This window comes from Diceros bicornis, chromosome 6 (genome assembly GCF_020826845.1).
Source record: "Diceros bicornis minor isolate mBicDic1 chromosome 6, mDicBic1.mat.cur, whole genome shotgun sequence".
Lineage (NCBI taxonomy): Eukaryota > Metazoa > Chordata > Mammalia > Perissodactyla > Rhinocerotidae > Diceros > Diceros bicornis.
In genome coordinates this window covers 66546652-66574501 of record NC_080745.1, presented here as the reverse complement: position 1 = coordinate 66574501, position 27850 = coordinate 66546652, and the positions used below count along the sequence as shown (strand labels likewise).

Sequence of the window (27850 nt, the reverse complement as noted above, 5' to 3'; positions counted from 1 at the left end):
CACTCTTCTACCATTCTCACCCATTCTAGGCCAGATCCTTCCCTCCCAACTTTTCTTTCCATCCCTGACCTAACTCCTCAGAGTCAACTTTTACTCATCCTCTCCCCACCTTTTTTTTTTCCTTTGAATGTATCTAGCCAATTTCAGGTCTTCAATTTTTCCTCTGAATCATCTATTTTAATAGATCTAACCCTAGTTTTGTATTTCCACTGCCTCTACTCTAGTCTAGACCACCAACACCTCTTACTAGTGCTATTACTATTGAGATAGCCTTCTGACATCCTTGCCTAAATCTGTATCTGATCCATTCTACACACTACTGTCAGAATCATCATTCTAAAAAGACGTTACTCCCTGTTCAAAAACCTTTTATCACTCTCTGTCACCTACAGGATAAGTCTAAGCTTCTTAGTATAGCATCCACAATCTGGCCAACTCACCCTTCCATCAAAGTCTCTTGCACTATTTACATGATGTTATTTATCACTCTCCAAAATAAGAAGAGCACTCTCTCATCCCCGTGCTTTTGCTAATTCTATTCTCTCAATGTGTAACAGCCTTCTTTCCTGATCTCTTCATCTACTAAAATTCTGATTCAAGAGTCAACTAAAATGATACCTTCCCTGAGAAGCCTATGTTCATCCCCTCTTCCCCCTACTCCCACCCCACCAACCCCCAGTTAGAATTAATTACTCTGAATTAGCACTTTATTTCTATTTTGGCACTTATTCTTTATATTATACCTCTCTGTATGAAAAAGCTTCTCAACCCCACCCTACACTGTAAATTCCTTCAGGGCAGGGCCAGTTTCTTTTTCATCTTTATTTTCCAGTGGCTCAGCACAAAGCTTGAGAACACAATGTGAGTTTTAAAATGTTTATTGGATTGAATACTATTGCCAGATTAATCTTTCTTTCTTAAACACCACTACTGTCATGATGATCTCTTTTCCTCAAAAACTTTTAGTAGCTCTTTGTTTCTACGAAATCAAATATTAAGTTCTAGGCTTAGTTTTCAAGACCTCCCAGAATTTTCTGCTACATTACATAAAGTTATTTCCCTCAACATACATTTTCTGCCCTAGTTAAGCAAGTCTCGTCACAGTCTCATAAACATGTGATATATATAATCTTAAAAATTTCAGGATGAAAGGATCCTTAATTCTAGTCTAGTTCACTTGAAAATTATAAACACAAGAAATTTAATCTATTCAAGTCCTACCTATTCTTAAAATGAGTTTCAACTGTCATCTCTAAGAAACCATACAACTACTCCATCTTACTCTACTGGAAATACCTTAACATTTTTATCTTGGTCCACACAATTTGGCATTTAATTAGATAAATGTTTGCATGTTACTCTCAACTACCCAATAAGAATGAAAGCCTATTGGGCAAAGTCTTTGTGGTTCCCTCTACTTCTTAACACATTACATAGTATACAGATAACAAGGGCTTAATAAATAATTGAAACCCTAAACCCACGCCATTCAGCTAGCTTTAAAAATGGTTTCCATAGCAGAGAAACTTCCAAGTGATAGCCCAACTATAGTCCTACCGTTTCACCACTTATAATGCCACTATGATAATTCAGAGCAGGAGTTAGCAAGGTAAAACTTTATTTATTGAAATTTAGCCACTCCCATTCATTTACCTTTTGTCTATGGCTGCTTTCACACTACAACGGCAGACGTGAAGTCACCACAGAGATCCTATGGCCCACAAAGCCTCAAATGTTTATTATCTGGTCTTTAACAGATACACTTTGCCAGCACTCAAGAAGGAAAAGTTCTTCTGTGGACAAGCAAAGCATTCCTAACTTTTCAGAGTTTTTTTGGTGTCCAAAACAAGAAGTAGAGAGTTTGATGGTAGCATACAGCAGGTTTATGGCTGGGGCAATATTCTCCACGACCTCATAAGTGGCTTATTTACTGTTTTCAGTTATCTATATGAACACACAACTCCTGATGACATGGATAATTAAGAGTTGATTATATAATCAAATGAAAAACTAAACTAATTTACACAGTGATGAAAAGTCAAGCCACTCATAATGACATAATAATCTTTGAGTAAGCATCTTGCTCAAGGTTGGATGGTGCAACAGAGCCTGAGCCTATTTGAACAGACATCTGTTATAAATAAAATAACCAGCTCCCAAACTAGAAGTAACATTTTCCATCTATGCCACATTCTTCACTGGGAGAATTCAAAGGACTCTGTAACCAGGAAAATTATATCATTTTACCAAAGGAGGTAAATTAGGATGAATTATAACTCTGATTTTGAACACATTTAAAAAATGGAATTATTTGTTCATCATCATGTAGAATGATGACTCACATGAAGAAAAAGATCTTGAGACTGATTTCTAATAGCTAGTTGCAAACATTATATAGTGGGCTTAACTGGTAAATTAGTAATTGGATTAATATTTTTCCCATTAGCTTATTATATGATTTGGAGCGAATTATAGCCTCCAAATGTATATGATTTGCAATTCTCAAAAATAGGAACAATTATTCTTCTACAAGGTTAAAAGGTAATTTAGCTACACAGATAAAAATCATTCAAACTCTTCAATGACAGGTGACAAATAAAACACTGTGTGTGTGTGTGTGTGTGTGTGTGTGTGTGTATTTAAACAAATTTTAATTAATCCTTCTAGGATACAATGGGGAAAAACTTAGGTCATTTAAGTTCAGAAGCTAACTCTCAAGAATCCTATTCCAGGACCAGTTTTAGAAAGGACCTGAGGTATCCTCATAAGATAATATCCTCTGGCATGTTTTCATGCACATTGCTTCTCTAGCACGTTTATCATCTGACATATTCTATTAAACCACAACCACATCAAAGTCTCCCTATACTGCTAAACTTGAACAAGATCCACCAGTTAAAGCTTTCAAGAAGTGATATTTTCTGATAATATACCAATCCAAGCACAGTGCTAGGAACCAGTTATAACGGAAAGCACTCTGGGACAACCAAACACATGGGACTTCTGTTAATGCTGCCTCACTCCCTATGACCGATTTAAAAAAAACACCAAGTAGGTTTTTGCCCCTGCTACACTATCCAACACTAATTATACAACACTACAGATGCAGCCTTTCTCAAAATGCAATGGGATTGTGTATATTTGCAAAGAACAACTATTTTTTATGCTTCCAAATTCTTAATCCTGTTTGGAGCTGTCAGTGGGGGTTAATGGAAGCCTTGGATAGGAGAATTCCAATCTGGTTGGCAGATGGATAGGTTGGTTATAGCTGCATAACTATGTCTTGCCTGCAGGCACAATTCAGAACACTGTTAAAGCAATATAAAGTCTCTGTCAAGCTGAACCATTTGGATCAGTAGCAAGGAGAAATAATAATAAAAAAGAAGTTCATTTCTGGGCCTTATGCACTTATGCTACTATGCAGAAACTGATTAATTGTCATAGTGTGCTGGTCTTCTATACCTCAGATTTCTACTTCTGGAGTAGATTTTGCATGCTAATATAATCATTCTCCCTCTTGAGACATTAGCAAATAATCAAATGAAAAACAGGATCATAATTTACTGAGATTCAAGCAATTCTCTATGCAAATTTGACTTGTTATTGCTGCTGCCTCGTTAATCTGAATGCCTTTGACAAACTCCTTTGATTTATGAACTCGTGACAACTCCAATGTGTATATATTTTGCTAGATTGACATTATCATTAAGAGTGGGTGGACTGAGCTCACATGAATGGCTGATTTTATTCGCTGGTGTCTGCTGCTCAACAGCTGAGCATCTCCTCCTCACAAAGCCCCTGAGCGTCAGGCTCTTCCCATCTTCCCATCCATTCATCATCTCGATGTTAATTGGCCCAGGCTTTAAGCAAATTTTCAACACGATTTAAAGGCACGATGACACTGATTACTGACCCTCTGCCATACGGTGCCTATTGATTAACCTGACAGAGATGATGAGCTTGAGGGAAACTAGGTGTGTGGGGACCTCAAGGGGAAAAATATATTGTCTATGCAGGCAAACACTTGTCATTACCTCACAAGCCAGAATTTGCACAGCACACATTCTTAAAACACACTACTGCTTTAACACCTACAGCTAACACAGAAAGTGCTTTCTGTATTCAGAGATATTACAGATATGTCATGTCAAAGCACATGGCACATTCAGTATTTAGAAGAACTTCCCAGATAGATGGCTGTCCTTCAACCAATTATGCTTGTGCTGGCTGATGTATGTATTTTAGGTTAAATTCAAAGAAAGTGCTAGGTGGCCTGGTAGTGTTGTATCATATCAGAAAAGAACGACAATAGGAAAACAAACTAGGTTCTTGAAAATAAACAGAAGGAGGAAGAAATGAAGGAATAAAACTGCTGCCATTCCACCACTACTATATAATAAGCTGCCATTCTATCACTATTAAAACAAGAGGTACTCCTAAAAAGGAAGAAAACAACAACCTGGTTTTACAAATTTTATTTTCTGTTCTTTAAATACTGCTACTTGATTCCAACTGTCAAACTATTCCTGGCACAGAAATTACAATAACTGAATATTTAAAAATAAAGCTAAGCAATATTTAAGTCTAAAAAAACACACCCCTTAAATTCTTGCTTGCCCATTTTCAACCACTGCTATACAAACTACTATACTTAGGAAAATTGTGCAGGATGTTTGAAGTTAAGCTTCATGAGAAAACTAAATGCCTCATTATTCAAGAAAAAAATATGAAAGTTCATAATTAATAGTCACTGAGCACACACATTAGTAACAAACAAAAATCTGCTTTAAGTTATTGCTAGATCTGCAAATTTATAAAAGCAAAGTCATGCAGCATACTACCAGGGATCAGACAAAAACCATCTTTAGATAGGGAAGGTTCTTATTTAAAACAAAGCTAACAAAATATGCTCCCTCTGGCCACACATATCACCTTGTTTACTTACGAGTCCTGGGTGGATAGCCAGTATACAATTTTAAACTCGGAGATTTTGGAGCAGCACTGACAGTTATTTCAAAGCTAAAATAATACAAAACTGAACAACAGCCCGGCTGTAGTCCCTATTACAGTGACATGGGCTGTTAATGTAAGAGATCAAATGTTTTTCAAGTCAAACAGCATTGGTGCCTGTTATACTGGAACATGTAGCTTACTCCCTAAAAGACTACCTCCTGCTCTTTAAGATAAACAAGCTGAACTAAGCCCTGAGATACTCTGATAAGAAGGATGGAAGACACAAGCTGCACCAGGGTGTGACAAAGCAAGGGCAAGAAGGAAGAGCGTTGCTTTTTTGTTAACTTTCAAGTTATAGAATATATCATAATACAGCATTTTAATATTTCACCATTAAAAGTATAGCTATAGGAGAAGGCCAAATTTCTATCACCAAATATGGGGACCAAAAGAAAAAAAAAACAAACGCTAAAACAGTTATCTCTGTTTTGTGAATAGGAGAGATATTACACAGATGTCTGAACACATTCAGCTTTGTGACTTCTTAATCAAAGGTTTGAATATCAACTTAGCAATGACTATGAGTATGTAAAAGAGTTTGTAATTATGTTAATATGCTCCACATCAGAAGTAATAGTCCATTTAAACTCTAAAGGTTTTTTGACTCTAAAGCCTTGATTTAAGAACAAACAAACTTCATACCTTGCCCTTTCAAGTAGATTTTTTTACATTTTATTCTATTTCAGTAGATATCTCAGTGCAGTCACCAAACCACATCTATTTATAACAATGTGGCTTAATATTTTTAAAATCCCAATAGGCTTGCAAAGGGGGCATTTATATACTACTGTAAGTTGTTTTTCTTGAAAGAACTAAGATGATTATCATTTGTTCAGAAAAAAATGAGTTTCATGCATATATTTTCAGTGTTTAAAATACAACAACAATGCACAAAGTAGCTAAACAAGCACAGTAAAATGAATAAAAATTCACCAGGGGGATTTGGGATAGCAAGACATACATAATAAAAAACTAAGCTCACCTATCATGTGAACAAAAGTATAACTAGGTTAGTTTGCCTCTCTTACCTTTAATTCTACATCAATCTTAAAAGAATTTTTTTTCCCTTTTCAAGATATTACCTTTATGATTATGTGCTTAGGAGAGATCCTTTCATGCCACTATTTTCTTTGCTGCCATATTTACACAATATTTCATCCAGAGAGCCTCTGCTCTCTGGATATAGTTTTGTGTGAATTAAGAGGCAAACATTTGCTTCTACTAGTAAGGACATCTGGTTATTTTTGTAACTCAAAGACATCTGCATTTTGTAGATCTTTTTGATTTCTCAGAATGGGGTTGGGAACTATGGAACCCTTAGGACGTGCGCCAAAATCCTTTCTCTCTGCAGAATAGTTATTTCTGTCATCCCCGTTCCTGACTTTTTTCTGCTAAATGACTTTCATCACCTTGGATATCTTCCCTGCTTTGATGTTCCCATTTTATTACAATTCAACAATATTGTGAAAGAAATTTAAGGCTCCTTTAAAGTTGATAAACTTTAATGTCCCCAAATGTCTACCTATTTTGGAATGAAAATAAAATCATCCCAAGTAAATAAGTAAATTTCTGAAAACCAGATTGGGCTAGGTTAAGATGTGTGTTTAGGTGTATATTTCTTTTGTGTGTGTGTGAGGAAGATCAGCCCTGAGCTAACATCCATGCCAATCCTCCTCTTTTTGCTGAGGAAGACCGGTCCTGAGCTAACATCTATTGCCAATCCTCCTCCCCTTTTTTACCCTTTTTCTCCCCAAAGCCCCAGTAGATAGCTGCATGTCATAGTTGCACATCCCTCTAGTTGCTGTATGTGGGACACCGCCCCTGCATGGCCGGACACGCGGTGCGTCGGTGCGCACCCAGGATCCGAACCCGGGCCACCAGTAGCGAAGCACACACACTTAACCGCTAAGCCACGGGGCCGGCCCCTACGGCCCCCTTATTTAATCACTCTTTTTTTCTTCTTATTATTAAGAAATTATTATTCTGTGGGCTTATTAACCTGTGGACTTTTCCACTAATTATACAAAGTCTTAATGAATTTTCACATCTTTAAAATTACAAATACCATCTCCTCTCATTGACTTATATAGATTTTGGTTCCCAAGGGTGAAAAACACGGTCCAACATAGGTTTTGAAGGGTATATCTTAAAAAATAGCAACTTATCAATAAGAAATCAAACATCATACTTTGCTTAATATCCCTTGCTTTCTTCTTAAAATGCCAAGTAGACCAACTATAGTCCTTATTCAGGATACTTGAGTTTAAACTGTAACTTTTGCTTTTACTATAAATTCTGCTTTCTCATTTTCTGTTCATTTCCACTACAGAAATTAAAAAACTACAATAAGAGAATATATGTTTTTAAACAGAAAACAGCTAATAGAATTCACTCTGACTACATTCTCATAGGTCTCTAAGTAGCCAGACACCAAGGTAGTATTGGCCTAAAGGATTTAAAATTTAAGTGAGAAGGCTTCTATTTCCGAAAGGTCAAAGGTTATGAACACCAATTTATGTTTTCAATTTTTCATTTGTTAATATTACCAAACAACAAAATGAAAATAAAACCAAAACAGATTAACTTGGAGTTCCACCAGGAGTAGTTTAATAAATTTATTTGGGAAGATGGCTAATTTTACTGCCCCAGGGTAAACAACCTTGTAGGTCTGTTGTTGTTGTTGTTTTTAACAATGCTCTTTGATGTATAAGTAACAAATTTAAAAAGATTTTTTTTCCCTCCAATAGAAGATTTTTTTCTATAACAATGCAAATAGTTTCTACTTAAAGGATATGTTTCTGTGTTATTCTAACAAAATTATTTCTCTTAAGCCTACAGTCTTAAATTACTGGAATGTTAGAGAATGGTTAAATCTTCCATTTTGTTAAGTATATGGAATTTTGTTTGTGCATTTCTGACAAATCCTGCAAATAGTTTGATTATAGTGTCAATACTTTCCACACCATAACTGTTCTTAATATAAAGAATGACAAGAAATCTACATTATTTTCTTTTCTCAGAATTACTTGATACGTCACTACAATTATAAAAAGCAAGTTTTACTATCATTTAGCAGGAGTAAAGAGTTTTCTTGGAAATATTAATGATCCTTTGTTGGTTAAAGAAAAAAAAAGTGAGAAACATTAATCCAAATGTTCCAGAATTATTCTGTTTTGGATCAGCATCTCAATTTTAAAGTGGCCTTTTAATTTAATTAATAATCTTTTTATTATTTAATTATAATATATGATTATATTTATTATAATATATAACATATATATTATTTATTATTATATTATATATGATTATTTAATTAAACAATGATTAGCCAATTTAAATTGGGCTAATTTTAATCAATGATCTTTTAAAATCTGTTATTAGCATCATCAATAGCATTTTATCATGTAATGGAATGAAAAAATAACTTCAGAGTTTGTTAATGGATGATTGGTTTGACAGACATCAAACATCAGTTTTAGCACCATAGTACTTGTCCTTGTAGAACAGAACCTGTGAATACCATAATAGGCAACTTTGGTATTAAAATTTGTTTTGCCACAATTCCCTCTTGTGGAAACCAATGTCATCTCTTGCTCCTGCAGACAATGAAGGAACAGTTGACTTCAAAACCAGTTGCCTATCACTGACTGCTATACAAAGGACATTCTGGGTAGTGTCAGTAAAGAAAGCATAGCCATTTCTAAATGCCAGTAGTTCCCAGCATCTCCTTTCCTTCTGAGTGGAATGAAGTCTGCAAGCACTGACTGGTGGGTCATTCGACCCACGAGGGCCTGGAAAGGTTTCAAGAATAACAGAGGTCATGTAATTGCCAAAAGAGCATTAGCCACTCAATCATAATGGATAATTAAATGACCTACATGATTCCTGAAATAGCTGCTCTATATTTGGTCTATTACTTGCGTCCCTTAAGATAAGCTACTCATCTGGTCTGCCATGACCCGCAAAAGTCCAACCTGCGCCTGAAAACTAGCTGCATGCTTCTATTGCTTTGTAAATCCACCCCCTACCCCCCACCCCCAAGTAGTCATGCCTCAAACTATGCTTTCAAGAGGACACACATAAAAAATCAATCTCGTATCCTTCTCTCTATTGTGCTCTCTGGAATACAAATAACTAAAGCAAAGAAAAAAAATTAGTAAATTCCTGGTTTAGATCTTTGGGGGACAGAAGGAAGAAACATAAGAACTACAAAGAAGGAAAGTCATGATAAAATTTTTTTTAAAGTTTTGCTCAATATGCCTCCAAATAATTTTACATTTGATTATAAAGCTAGTCAGGAATTTTTTGCGAGCAGCAAGACATTAAAACTCCAATTGCCTGGACTGCATTTTTGATGGTGTGGGCTATAAGAATCTTTCCTGGCCTAATTTTTTAGTCCATACAGAAAGCCTTTCAACAAAATGAAATATACACGGAACCAATTGTTTCTATAATAGCAGTAGCAAAAGGAACAAGAATCTATATGCTTCACATTTTCATCTCTCTAAATAGTTCAACAATCTCACTATAATATATGATCAGAAATACAACCAAATAGAAGCTCGCTGCATGAAACGGCAAAAATGTACTGGAGAATATGCTTCTTCAGGAGAAAAAGGTCTGCCTGTGGCCCTAGAGTTAGCTGCACATCAAGCAAACACTAAAGAAAAGAGGCAAGAGATAAGTAACCAAAGACAACTCCACAATAATGGCAAGGGACAAGGGATATGAGGGACAAAAGAGTTTGCATTTAGAATACCTTGGAGGCTAGTAGGATTTTTCCGTTTCCACAGGAAATTATGTAGCTTGAGGCTACTGACTACCCTGATCTCTTACTAGTACCTGAATGGCTTATTAAACCTAGAACATATCTGTTTTAGTTAACTTCCGAGCAGGGAAGGGGTTAGACGGGGAGAAGAGAACAAAATGTACTTAAATGCTGAATTTTTTCTCCAGGCTGAATGCCTTTCATCCAATAAGACATTCAAAGCAGTGACCCAGCAAATGGATTGAAAAAGCAATCTTCCATCCCAGTGCCACATTATCATTCCTATTCAGTATTCTCCATGAGATATCTCAATCAGCTGTGTGTAAGTGACAACGCAGCCCATTGCTGGGTTAATTAAACATTTGACTTTAACACCCTCCCCGTCATTAAGCAAATAAAAACAGATAATTCAAACTGCACTTCATCCTCAGGGTACACAACACACATGTCAAAATTAAGAGAGTCCAAGGCCTCTGGAGAATTCTGTTGGGGCTATAATCAGTTTAAATCTTATCTGGTTTATCAATTATTCTATTGATTAAACCAAAGCAGTTATACACAACTCCTCTGCCACATGGGATTGATATCAGCAGAGCAAGAAAATAACTCCAGGAGGTTCCAAACTGATTTAAAAAGAGACCAACAGCCAGACCAATAATAGTCGATTATTACATACTAGTGATCCATATACTGAAGAGTTGATTCTTAGTTTCAGGCAGGTGAAGTGAACTGTTTCCAATCACTATGTCTCCCTGCTATACCTTACAGTTGGCTTGAGTAAATTTATGTCTTTGAAGATCAACATATTTTCTACTGATTTAAACAGAAGCTAGCATGCTCAGCAGTTGAAATATTTTATAGATACCGACCCTAAACTGTAACAGAGAGAAGCTCAGACAAGGAAAACTAAATTTTTTTCTAGTCTTACCTGTCTGCATGTGACCAGGAACATACAGGGATGTAAGGGGACACACTTGAGAGATGATTCTCCTAAAAATATGCAATCACTCAGCTATTCCGGTGTCCTAAAACACCATATTCTTGAAAAGGAGAACCTAAGAAATCAGAAAGACCATACCATAGATACAGAGTAATGACTCCTTTTATTAATTCCAAGGGCAAACATCTTCGAAGTCATCAGTAACTATGAAAATATAGAGCTGTATCTTCAAAAGAAATGTCGATATCCAAACCCTAACATATCAAGTTTCTACTGGATTTTTTAAAACACAATTTTGATATTCTCCTGCCCAATTCATTGTGTAATATCCTTCAAATGTCCAGAACTCTTATCACCTCAAAGCCATGCCCTACTATATATGAGAAAAACACTAATAAAACCTACTAACAAAAAAAAGGGATGGGTAGACTATACCACACCTGATATTTGTGCACTTGTAGTTATGCTCTTCAGAAACAAAATTTTTTCACTGCTATGTTGGGACCACTTGTGCAATCAACCATAATTTAACTTATTTCCTTCAGATTTTTTGTTTTCAGACAGACTAAGTAAGAAACCTGCATTAGCATGCTGTATTCTACACTCACCACTAGAACTACTGAGGGTGCTATTTGTAATTGTATTCTTTTTAAGAGGTTTGTTCTCTGCAGCTGTTTTCTGCTTGCAGTGTATTTTGTGTAATCAGCACATCATCATAAATACATTGGCTGTTCCCCTGAGGGTAGCTGTCAGTGTTTAATTTACAGAACAACCTGGCCAATGTGAATTTTAACACTACAGCACTATGGCAAGGAGTTACCACACTTGGTGAAAAACAGGGTTTCTATGAATTTTTATATCAAGAGCTGGTCCCAGGACAATTTAGGTTCTAGAAATAGACTGTTTAAAGAAACACTTTATACCTTGTATGCAATGGACTCTTTCCCATTTATAGCCTTAGAAGCCCCGAACTAACTACCAAACCAAACCACAAGTGGACACTACCAATTCTGGAGACAACAAGGATTGAAAATCTATGATCTACCAGCAGGAGACACTGTAATAAATGTTCCCCATCTCTTTGTGTGTGTGTGTGTGAGGAAGATCAGCCCTGAGCTAACATCCATGCCAATCCTCCTCTTTTTTTTTTTCTTTGCTGAGGAAGACCAGCCATGAGCTAACATCTATTGCCAATCCTCCTCCTCTTTTTTTCCCCCCTTTTTCTCCACAAAGCCCCAGTAGATAGTTGTATGTCATAGCTGCACATCCTTCTAGTTGCTGTATGTGGGACACGGCCTCAGCATGGTCGGACAAGCGGTGCGTGGGTGTGCACCCGGGATCCCAACACAGGCTGCCAGTAGCAGAGCTAGGGCACTTAACCGCTAAGCCACGGGGCCGGCCCTCCCCATCTATTTTTAAGCTAAACGTAAAGCTATCAAAAACATCACTGCTTCCTTAGAAGGTGGGGAAAGGCAGAAAGGAAAACGATTTAAGTGACAGACTAGTCTGAAATATGCATATCGCCCTTTTTGCTGAGATGAGCTGTACCCGATATGAACATAAGTATACTACTTCCTTAGGGCTGCTATTAAGCCAGACTTCTAGCTCAACAAATGAGAAAAATACATGAAACGAATAGTTACTTATAGTAATAGTCCCCCCTCAAATTATATGCATAGTGCCTGATACACAGATTCTCAATAAATGTCTAACAAATAACTATAAGCTCCTTGAGGACAGGGTCTAACTCTTAATTTATGCCCATTACTTTGTACAGTACCTGGCATATAGAAGGTACTCTGTATATGAATTAAATGGAATTGTGGCTAATTGTGAATGGCAATGTCATTTGTAAAGCTTTAGATCTACATGGTGTCAAAATGCATTTTCTAAACCAGTAAAATACCCTTAAAGCCTACATAGAGTGTGCATATCACACATTTTAGTCATTTTAATCAAAGCTATTTGTACAAGACACTTAAGTAGCTCAATCTTAAAATAAAAAACAAACTAGCCTACAAAATATTGGAATATTCAAACATATTTTATTTTAATAACGAAGATCATATGGAAGAAATTAAAACTTTTATATACTTTATATTTTATTTCTTTCATATGATAAGATTGAAAGAGAACATTTTAAATGCTCTGAAAGGTAACCAATAGCGCTTTTCTATTATTGAAATGGTATTACATGCACACATACACATTCTATAAATCAAGTGGTTCTACATATGTATTTTTCTGTTGAGGACTGTTTTACAACTTAGAATGCCTAGAGTTAAAATGAATCAAAATATAATTCATGTTGAATTCTCAGTGTATTTGCTTTTAAAGTTGTACAGAATTATATTTTCACAATGTTTAGAGAAATCATTAAATTGTGACTAACAGATTCTTTTCTTAGAAAAGAAAGAAAATTACCTACTTCACTTCAGAGGATTTCAAACTTGCCCAAATTTGTGGTAAAGTTAAATTTTAAACGATTAATAAGAGCAACAGAGATCTGTAGAACTTGCTTTGATATTGCTATAATTAAAATATTTTTCTATAACAATTTTTTAATTTTATGTAAGCATAATCATGTACATCAAACTTTGATAACACCCTTAAATTGACTGACCTCAGTATTTTGGCAACCAGAAAGAAATTTTATTTAAGAACATAAACCCTACTGGGCTGGCCCCATGGCATAGCGGTTAAGTGTACGCACTCTGCTGCTAGCGGCCCGGGTTTGGATCCCGGGCACGCACCGACGCACTGCTTATCAGGCCATGCTGTGGCAACGTCCCACATAAAGTGGAAGAAGATCGGCATGGATGTTAGCTCAGGGCCAGTCTTCCTCGGCAAAAAGAGGAGGATTGGCATGGATGTTAGCTCAGGGCTGATCTTCCTCACACACACACAAAAAAAGGAACACAAACCCTATACCATTCTTCCTTTTTGGGATGCTAAGACATTTCAAAAAGATAAATTTTTTTTTACATTTATGTCATATGAAAGGCAAAATGAGAATGAACATGATCTACTGTAGTATGTTTGGATTTGTTTCCACCAATTAGAGGTTAGAAGTTTTTAATTCAATTGAATGTTTGCACCTTAATCTTTCACTGAAAAAACTTTATGTCTAATACAACATACCTTAATTTTTAATGACGAAATTAATCACATTCTTTCTTCTTAGACTTAGAATTATAAAAATACATCCTAGGACCTTTTAAACTAAACTGGATGGGGTTAGACTGAGGTCACACTAGATCAGATGACTGCATTCTCTCTTCCCTGGAGACCATGTAGTAGTTCCATAGGCTGCCATTAGATAGCAGCACAGTACACACCATCAGTCATGTCTCCCACAGTCTCTCCCGTTAAGGTTGGAATTATCTCAGTTACACACACACACATACACACACACACGCGCGCGCGCGCGCGCGCTGAATCTAATTCAATTAGTGTAGTCGGCAACTCCAAAAAAGAGTAATTCAATTAGTGCATTGTGGAGCTCTACAATACCTCTAAGCAGATGTTCACCATCTTCAGGAACTAGAGCTAGGTTTAAAATACCTGTACCACTCAGATATGCCACTACATTATGTCATTTGTCAAAGTGCTTACATATGCTTTTCTGGCTTCAAAGAAAAGGTGAGGAAACGAACCTAGCCTAAGTTCCTAGAGATTTTTCCATCATCTACACCAAAGAAGTATATTCGATTTTAGGCTGCAGTAATTAAATTACATAATCCAAATTATGTTCAAAACAAGATTTATCACTGTATTCTACACTAGTATACACTTTTGCAGCACTGCCTCTAGTTTCGCATGCCACATTGTAATGAGGACACTGTCAAGGTGGAATGCATTCACAAGGAAGGGCAACCAGAATGATAACACCCTCCACCAAAATAGGAGGTTATGAAAATGGCAGGAATGATTATTGATATTTTCCAAAGAAACACTAACAGAACCAGGACTATTCACCCTGGGAACAAAAAATATAAGCAACATGATAGCTATCAACATATAATATATGAAAAAGAAATTAATTACTTTATATTTCACAAAAGGCAGAATTATAATCACTAGGCGAACAAAAAGTTTGACTCCTAGAGGGAAAACTTTCTAACAGAACCAACAGTGAAGAAGAAAACAAGATGCCTCAAAAAAACAAAAACAAAAACGATGCCTCAAGAAGTTCAGCTTGCCAGTAACGGCAGTGATCAAGCAGAGACTAGATGACCCCTGCCAAAACCACTTCATAAAGGATTCCTGTATGTGACTTAGAATAGATGGCCTTCTGATGTCCCTTCTAATGCTGAAATTCTATGGTTCTATGAATACACTGATTTTTGCTCATGAGGCAAGCCTGGACTTAAAGCTAATCATTATTACGGAGGTGTAGCTATATATATAAGCCCATGGGCTGAGAGGCACTTTCATAGTAACTGATGCATTAATAATATACTAAGGGAGGAAGAAATTTTGTACAATTTCTCTGTGTTAAGATCTAGGAGATTCCACAAATATACATATTTGTCTTTATTTATTAGATAAGCACTTGCATTCCCCTTATTCTTCCAAGATTGAAAACAATGGTTTGTTTTTACTCACCCTCAGGAAATCAGCCAATGAGAAATCAATTTCTAGAAGAATGGTTTTTGAAAACTCCCCCACTGAGTCAAGACAGTGGATTCTCATAGTTAAATGCAAATCTACATCAATATTTGTGCTTTAAAAATACAGAGCAACACTTAAAACAACAGTAACAAATTCTCAATATCCCTCCCTTTGGTCTTGCCTTCTATGCACTGTATTTTGTAAGAGAGGACATAATTCTGGGTACAAGGGAGCAGGACATTATTTTACAAATACTATCCTCTCTCTTTCCAGCATGACCTCAAAGCAGGGAATTAAGAAATGTCAGGAATGATTACCATCATTTTTTCCAGTGCATTTCACTATGTATTCATGATAAAGAATAGCTCTTGCCTTTCACATTTGCAGAGGGAGAGGACTAAGCTAAATAGCTGTCCTTTAAAACCATCAATAAAAGTTAACTCAAGTACTTTCAACACAAACTCCTACTTTTCTACTCCAGAGGAATTGCAAAAGGTCATTCTCACTTAAAACTTTACTTGTAAGATCTATGCCCCCAAAATGGATTAAGATAAAAGCACACATCTATCAATAGTGCTATTTTCTTAGGAAAAAAAATTTTTAAATATGAAATATTTGTTGTTTTGAGATGTATTGAACTTAAACAGCAATAGAAATCTCGCTCTATTACTAGAAAATATTTTCTAAGAAATCTATGGTTTGGCTTTTTCTACAAGATTTTCTATTCATTTGCCATTAAGCTGTACTAATACAAACATAATGGTTCTTCCCTATTATCTATTCATCAACTTTCTTACTATAAGTACAAATTTTGCACACGTAAAATAAAGTTATTTTTCTTGCCAAAACTTTAAGTCTTTCATAATGAATCACTTGCCAAAGACATTGGATAATTAGAGCAATTAATATCATAGCTGGGTTAATTTTGATCTGACTGGTAATATTGCCACATAGTAGGCTATCAGTTAAATAAATTATGTCACTCCATCTCTTATCTTTACCCACTACCGCCTTCCCAAATTCCTGCCTCCACAAAAACAGAACCGGGCCCTAAGCTGATTCTTCCCTACCATAGGGTGTTCCATAAACCCCAATATTAATGCACTAACCCAACTTTAGTCTCCTTTTGCCCATACCTCACAGCCTGCACTTATGTTTCAGTGTTAAGTTTATTTGGCTCCATCAGCACAACTTGTCTTTAACATTGTCCCTTTTCATGCATTTAAGGCAACTACTTCCAACCCTATCAAAGAAAGCAGACAAATGGGGGATAAAGGAATGAACTGTAAACACCTCAAACAAGAAGGGTTGCTTAAAAAACCAAGTGTCACATTCTGACAGTTCAATATTTCATAGCCAATACAAGAAATGTGCAACAACACCGCAACTTTAAATCTTTTCCTCCTATGTCAGTCTCTCTTTCTCTCATTGTAATGCCAAAGGGAACAGCAATCAGAGTGGAGATGTTCAACGTGATAGAGGTCAGGACACCATCGGATCAACGTACCAGAAACACGACCTTGTTTATTTTTTTTCCACAGTATTATTGTTTACAGGGTGCTCTGCTCATGTACCTTGTGGTTCTTAGCTAAAAGATGAAATTACAGCCCAGGATGAAACGCTCAGGCACACATCCAATTTGTGTTTCCATCTCAGAAAACAAAAAGCTTCTAAGGCCCTCAGGCTGCCATTCAAACTTGGAGGCTGACATTTTTAACAGCATGAACCAGAGACTCGCAGAGAGAATGATCTAATGCATTTCTGACTTGTCAATCAAAGATCTCACCTCTGCTGTCTTGTAAACAGTTGGGGGCCATCTAACTACATTCATAAACCTAGAGAGAGCTTACTGCCAGCTGGGGTGCCAGAGCCACATGCTCTGGCTTCTATTCACCAAAATCATGATTCAGTTTTATAATCTCACTGTAAACAGTCCATAGGCACATTTCCAGGACTACTGGAATCAAACCAGAGTAGGGAATACAAAAGAGATTTTGGTCAAATATTGCGTTATTTTCAAGCTGTTGGAATCCTGTACCCATTTTCCCCTCATTTTACCAATTCCCCCCAAAGGACTGCACTATGCTGCAACCGAAATGCTTAAAAAAATTAATGACCTGCCAATTTAAAAATCTAAGGGAAATATATTAACATACTAGAAAGAAACAGGTACTCCTCAAAACATGGCTCATGCAAATGGTAGAAACTGCAATGAACAATAGCAACTGTATTTTAGTAAAACTAATCACATGCTTTCTTTCAAATACGAAACTTCTCATGTTCTTATACAAAAGCTTTGTATATACTAGTTTGAAATAGTGCACTATATATATTTGCGTATGAAACACGAAAACATGAAATGAGTACTTACTCCTCTACTCTTTCCCTTCTGTTTATGACCTCTGACACACAAAAAAATTAGACTAAATCAGGCTAAGACTTGAACTTCTTGCTAAAGGATCATATATGAAAATGAATATACTCTTTTTAAATATAAATTTTACAAGGCACAGAATTCCAATTTAATTCATACCAAGCCACAGATTCTAGATTTGCAACAAAGGTCTCAAGGATTTAAATGGTACACCTGAGAACTTTAAAAGGCAAATGACAGATAACCCAGCAGGAGTCCACTGCAAAATCCCATTTCATGATGATGTACTACATCCTAGGCCCAAATAACTATTTCAAAATATAATAGACTTGGTCTCCAGAGGACTGGACCAGAGAATATAGAAAAGCTCAAAGCTACTAAGCATCACTCTCTGGAAAAACAGAACTCATGGGTATTACCTCCCAATAGTAAAATACTGCAATTCTTAAAGGCCTGTGCAGCTAAACAAGTCAAGAGATCGGTCTTTTTCTTTTTCCCCAATGAGGCCATCATAAATAACCTGGGTTTCTCTCTTCATGAAAAATGACAAAGAAAAGAGTTTCCTAAATGCTGCCTGTCTACCAAGATTCTACATCTTGACAGTCCACATAAAATACCAAGTCTAGAAACCAACACATGGAAGGACTGCAAGACAATAAAACACCACCACATAAAGCAGAACAACAGTGAAAGAAGGTACAATGGCTGTGACAGTCACAAAAAACCAACAATGATTCCTGAATAGCACAGAAAGAACTCTTGTGGTACTCTGGCTTCTGCTCAGCACAAAGATGGCAATAACAAGAAGGTAATCTTGGAATATAAAGAAAGTAATATGTACATCTCCAGAGGATACAGGTGAGTCTTAAGGCCCACAACAAGAATTTGTCTGGTTAAGAACAGTACATCCAGAGGCTCCACTCACCTCTGAAGTTTTCATTAATTCCATTCTTCTACTCTGTGCTTCTCACACTGGGGCAACTCCAGGCCCCCTGGGGTACCTGCACTCTGACCTTCTGCCATCAGGGGTCATGTTGAAGTTAGGGCAATTAGGGAAAATCCAACATTATTCAACATAAAAGCAATAAACCCTCTTTGTGGAGTAAAGAGCTTAATTTGTCAGATCCATTAGGAAAAATACCAAAAAAATTTTTTAAAGGAAATCTGATGGTCTCACTTATTAATAAGATGATTTGGTTTACTTTAAACATTAGATAATGTTGCACATTAGCATTTAAATGAACATTACCTGCATCACAGACATGTCAAAATACACAGCAATGGAGGAATTTATTATTACAAAACTTGAAATAATTAGAGTATTTAAATAACCAAGTAGGCATCTTAAAAGACAAATCAGTTCTAATGATGTCATTCCTCCAACATAGACTATTTCTAGGATAAGGTACAATGTAGCAAATTCTCATTTTTACTTTTCTTAGTGAAATATATATAGGAGTTGAAAGGATAGAAGCTGAACAATAAATTTCAATGTTAGCTAAAATGTTTTAAAATTCATAATTACACTTTATTTTTAAGAAATGATCTTCAATAATATATATCCAACATTTTGCACATGTACTTTAATTTTGTGCTTAATCAAGGCTAAAGGGTCACTTTCAGGGTGTCTAATGATTTCCATCTTTTCTCTAGACTGTTGTTTATTACTACTATCATCATTTTATTTATTTTTTATTTATTTATTTATTTATTTTTTAATTTTTATTTATTTATTTTTTTTCCCCCAAAGCCCCAGTAGATAGTTGTATGTCATAGCTGCACATCCTTCTAGTTGCTGTATGTGGGACACGGCCTCAGCATGGCCGGAGGAGCGGTGCGTCGGTGCGCGCCCGGGATCCGAACCCGGGCCGCCAGCAGCGGAGCGCGCGCAGTTAACCACTAAGCCCCGGGGCCGGCCCTGCTATCATCATTTTAATTTTCCCACTGTCTATTCTTTCATGGAATAAGGTTAAAGTACAATAAAATAGTCAAATAATTGCACAAACATACACTGCTGTGAAGATAAAGATGTTGACATCATTGCAACTGAACTGTTAGCTGGCTGGCAGTGCCACTGTTTAATAGCTTGAAATGTGTTATTTGTTCATCAACAAGAGTTCAAATTCAGCACACAAAATCCAATTCAGAAGGGATCATCATAGTGTGAGCTGTATCGAAGCCAAATGTATAAAATGTGAGGACTGCCCGTAAATCAGACTCAGCATGTTTTCCTTTTTTCCAGGTAAATGTGTAGTCTTTGGAATGACTGTTTAATTATCACGACTTCTTAGTGAATACAGAACACTTGTGTGTATGCACGTGCAGATACCACTAGCAATTCAATGCTTTCTCACCTCCCTCTCCATAAATGTTATTTGATAGTTTTCTTCAAATTATCTAAGTCCATTCATTTATTCATTCAGCAAAATTCATTAAGCACATACTCTGTATCAAGCATTGTACTTGACACTGGAAATATAAAATGAACAAAACATAGTCCTACTTTCAAGGAACTCACAGTCTAGTGAGGGAACAATTGCAATAGCATCTCAGTGTTATGACATATTGCACGCCCTGGGTACAGATGCACTGACTAGGTTAACGGGGAGAGTAAAAGGGTCAGCAAGGGCTTTTATCCTAGAGGTAAAACAATTTGAGCTGAATTATGGAGATTAGGAATTAGTCAGTTAGAAAAATTGGAAGGCAGGGGGTCAGGGAGGATAGGTGCTTTTGGTAGGGTTCTCCAGGTAGGGAGAACAGGATATGCAAAGACAGAGATGCATGAGAGAACACAGCACCTTTGGAGAACTGTAAATTTGAAATGGCCAAGAATTACATGAGAGGAAAGTGGTGGTAAGCCACTCAGTTACATGAGTAGTAAACCAAGTTCAAACTTCGTTCAATTTACAAACATGTGAGCAACTGGCCATGAGATGAACAGTGAGCAAAATCAATGTATCCAGCTGACAAATGTAGAATTTGGACAAGTATAAGATATAGTTGAAATTCAGAAAGTATTAGTATCAATAAAATGATAATATCTGGGAGGACATTTAAAATATTTCCTTTCTTCTTTCTACTTCTTTGCACTTTCTACAATTAATGTTAAATTTTTAATTTTTATATTTTATAATAAAATGATAAAAATATTTTAAGACAAGATTATATTTGGGCACGCCTGTGAATTATGGGTGATACTTTCTTGTTTATATATTTACCAAATAATTTACATATTCCACAATAAACAATAAATTAGTTTTTTTTGTGTGTGTGTGTGTGTGTGAGGAAGATCAGCCCTGAGCTAACATCCATGCTAATCCTCCTCTTTTTGCTGAGGAAGACCGGCTCTGAGCTAACATCTATTGCCAATCCTTCCCCCCACCCCCACCGCCAAAGCCCCAGTAGATAGTTGTATGTCATAGTTGCTCATCCTTCTAGTTGCTGTATGTGGGATGTGGCCTCAGCATGGCGGACACGCAGTGCGTCGGTGCACGCCCGGGGTCTGAACCCAGGCCACCAGTAGCAGAGAGCCCGCACTTAACTGCTGAGCCCCGGGGCCGGCCCCTATAAATTAATTTTATGCAGGGAAAAATGTGGGTCTTTTTCCCAAAAAACAAAAACTTTTTTTTTGGGTCACTATATGCAAACTCCTAATGTAAGGAGTGGAGCTGGGATAAACACAGGTCAAATGTCAACATATACATAAAAAAGAACTGAATTTTTTATTGTACAGAAATTGTACTGTACTAAGATTATTCATATACAATAGGGGGGTCATCAGTTAGGGCTTGATAAGCATTTTTGTCATGGGATAATTTCCCTTATAGTATTGTTTCGTAATAAGATTTGAATGTTAATTTACATTCAATGCGATAATTCACATTCCCCTAAAACCTTGAATGCAAAATGAAGTCTTCCATACATACATACATATATTCTGAATAATGCCTAATTTTCCTAGTATTGTTCCATTTTAACATTTCACTTAGTAAATGGTAAGATTTAATAGACTTCGAAGTATTCTTAATAAAAAACATGATCTTGGGGCTGGCCCGGTGGCATAGTGGTTAAGTTTGCATGCTCCGCTTCAGTGGCCCGGGGTTCACAGGTTTGGATCCTGGGCACGGACATATGCACGGCTTATCAAGCCATGCTGTGGCAGGCGTCCCACATATAAAGTAGAGGAAGATGGGCATGGATGTTAGCCCAGGGCCAATCTTCCTCAGGAAAAAGAGGAGGATTGGCAACAGATGTTAGCTCAGGGCTGATCTTCCTCTCACACACACACAACAAAAGAAACATGGTCTCTCCTGAAGTCAACCTCCAACAATTTCTAACTTTGACAAAAGATCCTAGCTAGTATTAAAATATTATATGGTTCATTTAGCTGAAGATTTCCCTAAAATTATTAGCTATACTTGACACCCAAAATATTCTAAGGTCATATAAATCCACTTATATTCTTATTGTTAAAATTTCTCTTCTCTTTCAATGTCTAACAAAAATAAAAGACCTTAATTACTCAACTATTTTTAAGCACTTTCTCTCTACTGCTCATTCTCATTTAATATTATGGATTATAAGATCACCATTTGCTGAGTATGAACAAATGATTCCACAAAATATATCCATTGTTAATCAAAACAAATCCTCTAATCACCCGTACACTTGTTAGGACAAGCCAATGGAATGATGAAAATGAATATATGTTCAAATTAAACATGTCCTCATAGAATCTATTTAAACAATATTTTCAGCATCTTCCCTGTCTTTAGTTTAAAATGTGTGATCTGAAACATCAGTAATCAAACCATCCCAATGTTGCCATTACCAGCTGAGTTACTGAGGATAATCCAACAAATTCAGCAATGACTCCATGGCTCTTCCATTTCTATTGTCATAGAATTTTGACTTCGAAGGTGCTTCAAACTTACTAAAGGAATGCAATAATTTCAAGGAAAAAAATGCCATGAAGCTATTACTAAGTTACTTCCTTAAACATATTTGGCAATATTAGTGAAAAGGAGTATTCCTACTGGGACAACCACTTTGAAGAGTTACCTGATTGTCTCTTTTAAAATGAAAAATACACTTACTCTATGACCCAGCAATTCCACTCTTAGCTATTTACCCAGAAGAAATAAAAACACATGGCCACAAAAAGACTTGTAAAAACAGTATATAGTAGCTTTATTCATAATAGACAAAAAATGGAAACAATCCAAATGTCTATCAATAGACAAACGGATAAACAAACTGTGGTATATTAATACAATGAAATATATTCAGCAATAAAAAGAACAAATGACTGATAAACATAACAAAATGGATAAATCTCAAAAACACCTTGATCAAAAGAAAACAGACTTAAAAAAATGTATACTATATGACTGCATTTATATGAAGTTCAATAACAGACAAAACTAATCCTTGGTGACAAAAAGGAACAACAATTGCATCTGGGGCATGGGTACTAAACTGGAAGGGTGTATAAAGGAACTTTCTCAGATTATGGAAATGTTCTATATCTTGAGAGTGAGGTTACACAAATGTGTGCATCAAATTCATCTAATAAAAATATACTTAAAATCCGTATATTTCACTGTATGTATATTTTATATAAACAAAAATCTAAATAAGTAAATAAAAGAAAACCCAAACCAGAAAGATGCAAATGTAACAAAACTGTTATAATTCTAGTAGTGGGAACAGGAAAGAATAGATTTAAGCCCTGTATCTGCCAATTAGTCAGTCAGCAATATTGAGCACCTATGTACACTGAATCTGACATAGAACAAATTCTTGTATTAACAGAATAAAATCAGCATATAAGCCCATTTCTTCCATTTTTGCTACATAAGACAGAATGATCTTTCTGAAGATAAGAAAAGAAAAATAAACATTCATATTTATAGCAATGTTGGGAAAAGCAAAATCTCATCAATACCTGAACTAAGAGTAGGCTTCCCTATGATATAGAATTGGGCTGTAAGGTATGAAAAAAATAAGATCTTATTTAATAGTCTACTGTTTTATACTAACGTGAAAAACAGTATCTGCTGAAAGCCTCCAAACCTAGTCCTCTGTGAATTTTTCTAATAATATAAAACCCATTAATTTGTCAGACACTGTTCTAAAGACTTAATATAAATCAACTCATTTAATCCTAACAACAACTCTATGAGAGAGATACCATTATCATTCCCATTTTACTGATAAGGAACCTGAGGTACAGAGAGGCCAAGTACTTGCCCAAGGTCATACCTAGACAGAGCTAGGCTCAAATCTCAAGCAGTCGGCACCAGGGCCCATGCTCATAACCACTACACCATACACTGGCCTCTGGACTTCCAAGATGTTTCTTAAGCATCTCTTTTCTGCCTATGTCACACAATTTCACTCCTGCAATATAATTCAAGGCCCACGCACTCAACTTATTCCTGAATTTCCCAGCAAAATCTCTAAATCAACCTTTCTCCAAATATATTCCAGAAGTAGTAACTTATCAGAGGACTCAATAAATTTTTTTTAAATAGATATTTGTTGATTTTCGATTAAGACAAAATAGAGAAAGCCCTGACAGTGATCGTGAATTTGTTCAGAATTCCTTCCTACTGACCTTAGATTCAAGATCGCTTTAGGCCAAATGAAATTTTAAATTTTTCTTGGTATCTTTATGTCCAAGTCAGATGATTTTAACTTGTACAATTTTTAATTGCACATGATTATCTTTACCACTTATCTAATACAGTTCAAATCATCAGTATTTATTGAGCTCCAACTTCTAAAAACTACTCTACAGGGCACCGTGGAGGTCAATGAATAGGTGTAAGAGATTGCTTCTGCTTTCAAGGAATATTCTAGCATAACATTTCTCATATTAAGCTAGGAGATATAGCATAACATTTCTCATATGAAGGTAGGATATATAACTACCTAAGGTCTATTGAATTCTCATCCCCCCATCCCAGGGGGGGAAAAGGCATGTGGGTGACAACAGTATCTCACGGTGGTTTTAATTTGCATTTCCCTGATGACTAAAAATATCATTTCATGTGCTTATTTGCTGTTTGTATATCTTTTTTGGTAATGTATCCATTCAAAATTTTTGCCCATTAAGTGCCCATTTTTTATTGGGTAGTTTATCTTATTATTGTGTTGTAAGCATTCTTTACATAATCTGAATAACAAGTCTTTTATCAGATACGTATTTTACAAATATTTTTCTCCCAGTCGGTGCCTTACCTGTTCATTTTCTAAACAATGTCTTTTGAAAAGAAGAAGCTTTAAATTGTGATGAAGTCCAACTTACCATTCACTTTTTTATGGTTCATGTTTTTTGTGTCTTATCAAAGAAATCTTTGCCTAACCCAAAGTCACAATGATTTTTTTCCTCCCTCATTTTCTTCTATTAGTTTTATAATTTTAGTTCATATATAGGTCTATGATCCAGTTCAAGTTAATTTTTGTATATGGTGTAATGTTAACAGTCAAGGTTCATTATTTTGCATATAGATGTCCAATTGTTCCAGCATGATTTGTTGAACAGACTGAGACCAATGCATTTTAATATAACAGAGCACAAGAAGTTCATTAATATGGTTTCAGATTCCAAACTGTAACTGATCTTTAAGAAATTATAATTACCTGAAAAGGATATTAAAATACCTCTCTCTTTCAAACTATATATCTGTATAAGGCTGGATATTCTTCATATATTTCAATCAAAACACTACACCACAACAGACTGAATGCAGAAGCAGGTACGAGAATCCAGCTGTCTTTTATTAATCCAGACATTAAAGAGATTTGTAAAAACGTAATACAATGCCAGTCTTAATATTTTGCTTTAGAAAATAGTTATTTTTCATAAAATATTTTCTTTGTATTAGCATGTAATATGTTTATTATAGTTAAATGAATTAATAAATTAATAGTTAAATTTTTCTCAGTTCTAATTTTCAATATAGTAAATGTCTTCAATAATTCTTAAGGTGCAAAGGAGTCCTGAGAACAAAACCAAACTGCCACCATCTCTCTCTTCAATTACTGAAATTATCCCTATTCTAGCTCGAGTAATATATCTAAATGCAAATCTGATCAGGTCAAACTTGTGTTTAAATCCTTTCAACAGCTTACTACTCTTCTTAGCATCGAGACTAAACTCTTTTCAGTGGCCCACAAATTCTGTGGTGATCAAGCTTCCCCAGTCTTTCCTAACTCCATTCTCCTTGTTCTCCGCAACAATAGTCTTTTTACAGTAGAGTCCACCAAGCCCCACCTGTCCTCGGGACCTATGCACTGGCCTGAAATATTCTCCCTCCTCCTCCCTTTTGCCTAGTTAATTCCTACTCATCCTTCAGATCTTAATTCAAACACTGATTACCTGATCTTGCTTACGCCCACCCTCAGATTAGATCAGGTTCCTCTTTTATATATTCTATGGCTCCCTGCACATTTCCTTAATAGAATTTATCAATTTCAGAGATCATACTTTTGGGATATGTGATTTAATAGCTCTCTCTCTCTCATTTCACAGAATATAAATAGAATAATAATATATAAAAAACTATTAAGTAAAATTGTGCCTATGTGTCACGTGCATTTTTCCAAGATCAGTAGTTCTCACCAGATCCTCAAAGGAGTCCATGACCCTTGTGTAGTGAAAGAATTAACCTACCCAAAGAGAGGTCTGCCTTCGCCTTGGGCTACCAGGAGGTGGTATCTAGGCCCTCGGAATTTCTTACCTAAAAGGTCTGTCTTTGTTTGCCTGGGAGCTTTGGCCACTGGATAAATGTGATTCATGATGGTGGCTTTGAGCCACGCTTTATCAGTTCCTGTCCTGAGAGGAAATGGAGACTAAAAGCATTAGTGTGACCTATAGGAGGGGCTAGAGACTAAAGGCCGGCCATGTGGGCAGCTTATAACTGAGCCCCAGTAAAAACTCTGGACACCAAAGGCTTGGGTGAGTTTACTTAGTTGGCAATACCTATTGTCACATACTGTGGCCTGGAGGCAGTAACACCATCTATGACTCCATGGGGAAAGGATGACAAAAAGTTGCACATTTGGAGCCCTCCAGATTCTGCCCTGTGTGTCTCTTCTTTTGGCTAATTTTAACCTGTATCCTCTCCGTATAATAAATCATTAAGTATAATAGCTTTTAGTGAGTTCTGTGAGTCCTTTCCAGTGAATTATCAAACCTGAGGGTGGTCATGGGGACTGCTAGACCTGTAACTGGTTTCTGAAGTGAGGACAGTCGTGTAAGGACTATTGTCTCAGACTTTGCAGTCTGGCTAAACTCACTGCAATCCCAAAATGGTTAAAAACCAATAGGCTAGACTATGAATTCCTCAAGAGCAGAAACTTTATCAATATGATATATAGTAAAAAGTATATCTGGAGTACATTGATACTCTCAGGGTATCAATATTCTTTAACAATAATAGCAATAATATTGAGGATGAGGATGAGGATGATAAAAACAGCAACCATTTGCTGCATGCCCTTACTATAGTCTCCATTTACAGATGAAAAATAGGAGGATTAGAGTGCAATGACTTGCTGGAGGTCATGCCACTAGTGACAAAGATGGTATGTAAGCTCTGAATTAACAAATTTTAAAGCCTACACACTTTACTATATTGTATCTTATAAGACAAGCAAAGGAAGTTTAATATTAAACTCTGCAAAGGACAAACAGAAATATCCAGCATGATCATCACTAAAATAGTATCATTAAAGACTACCAACTGTTAGCACAGTTCAAGAATGTGGAATACTTTAGTTCCCCCCTTTTAACTAAGACTTATTCATAAGCATTGTGATGCTTACTTATACCTTGTCTTTGAAATTCTTCTAAACAGAATACGAGCTACATAGGTTAAACACAAATAAAAAAACTCATTTCTTGTGTATTATTACCAAATGCTAAACATATATGCCAAATACCTGAGGTGGATAGATAACACTTCTGCCAAGAAAACCACCATATATGGTACCCTAATCTGTAAGCAATGGGCACCAAGCTCACTCTTACATTTTCCTCTACACATTTCCCATTCTCTTCCTCTATAATTATCTCTCACGTCCTGGGACTGTCCTACTGGTGTCTAAGAAAGGCTGAAGGGAACTAGACTCT

The 27850-nt window shown here is 36.1% G+C and overlaps 1 protein-coding gene across 4 annotated transcripts in view; it reads right to left on the bottom strand.

Annotated features, from left to right (window-relative positions):
• BTRC (beta-transducin repeat containing E3 ubiquitin protein ligase) overlaps positions 1–27850 on the bottom strand; it is a 171040-nt gene that overhangs the window by 82472 nt on the left and 60718 nt on the right. The window lies entirely within an intron of this gene.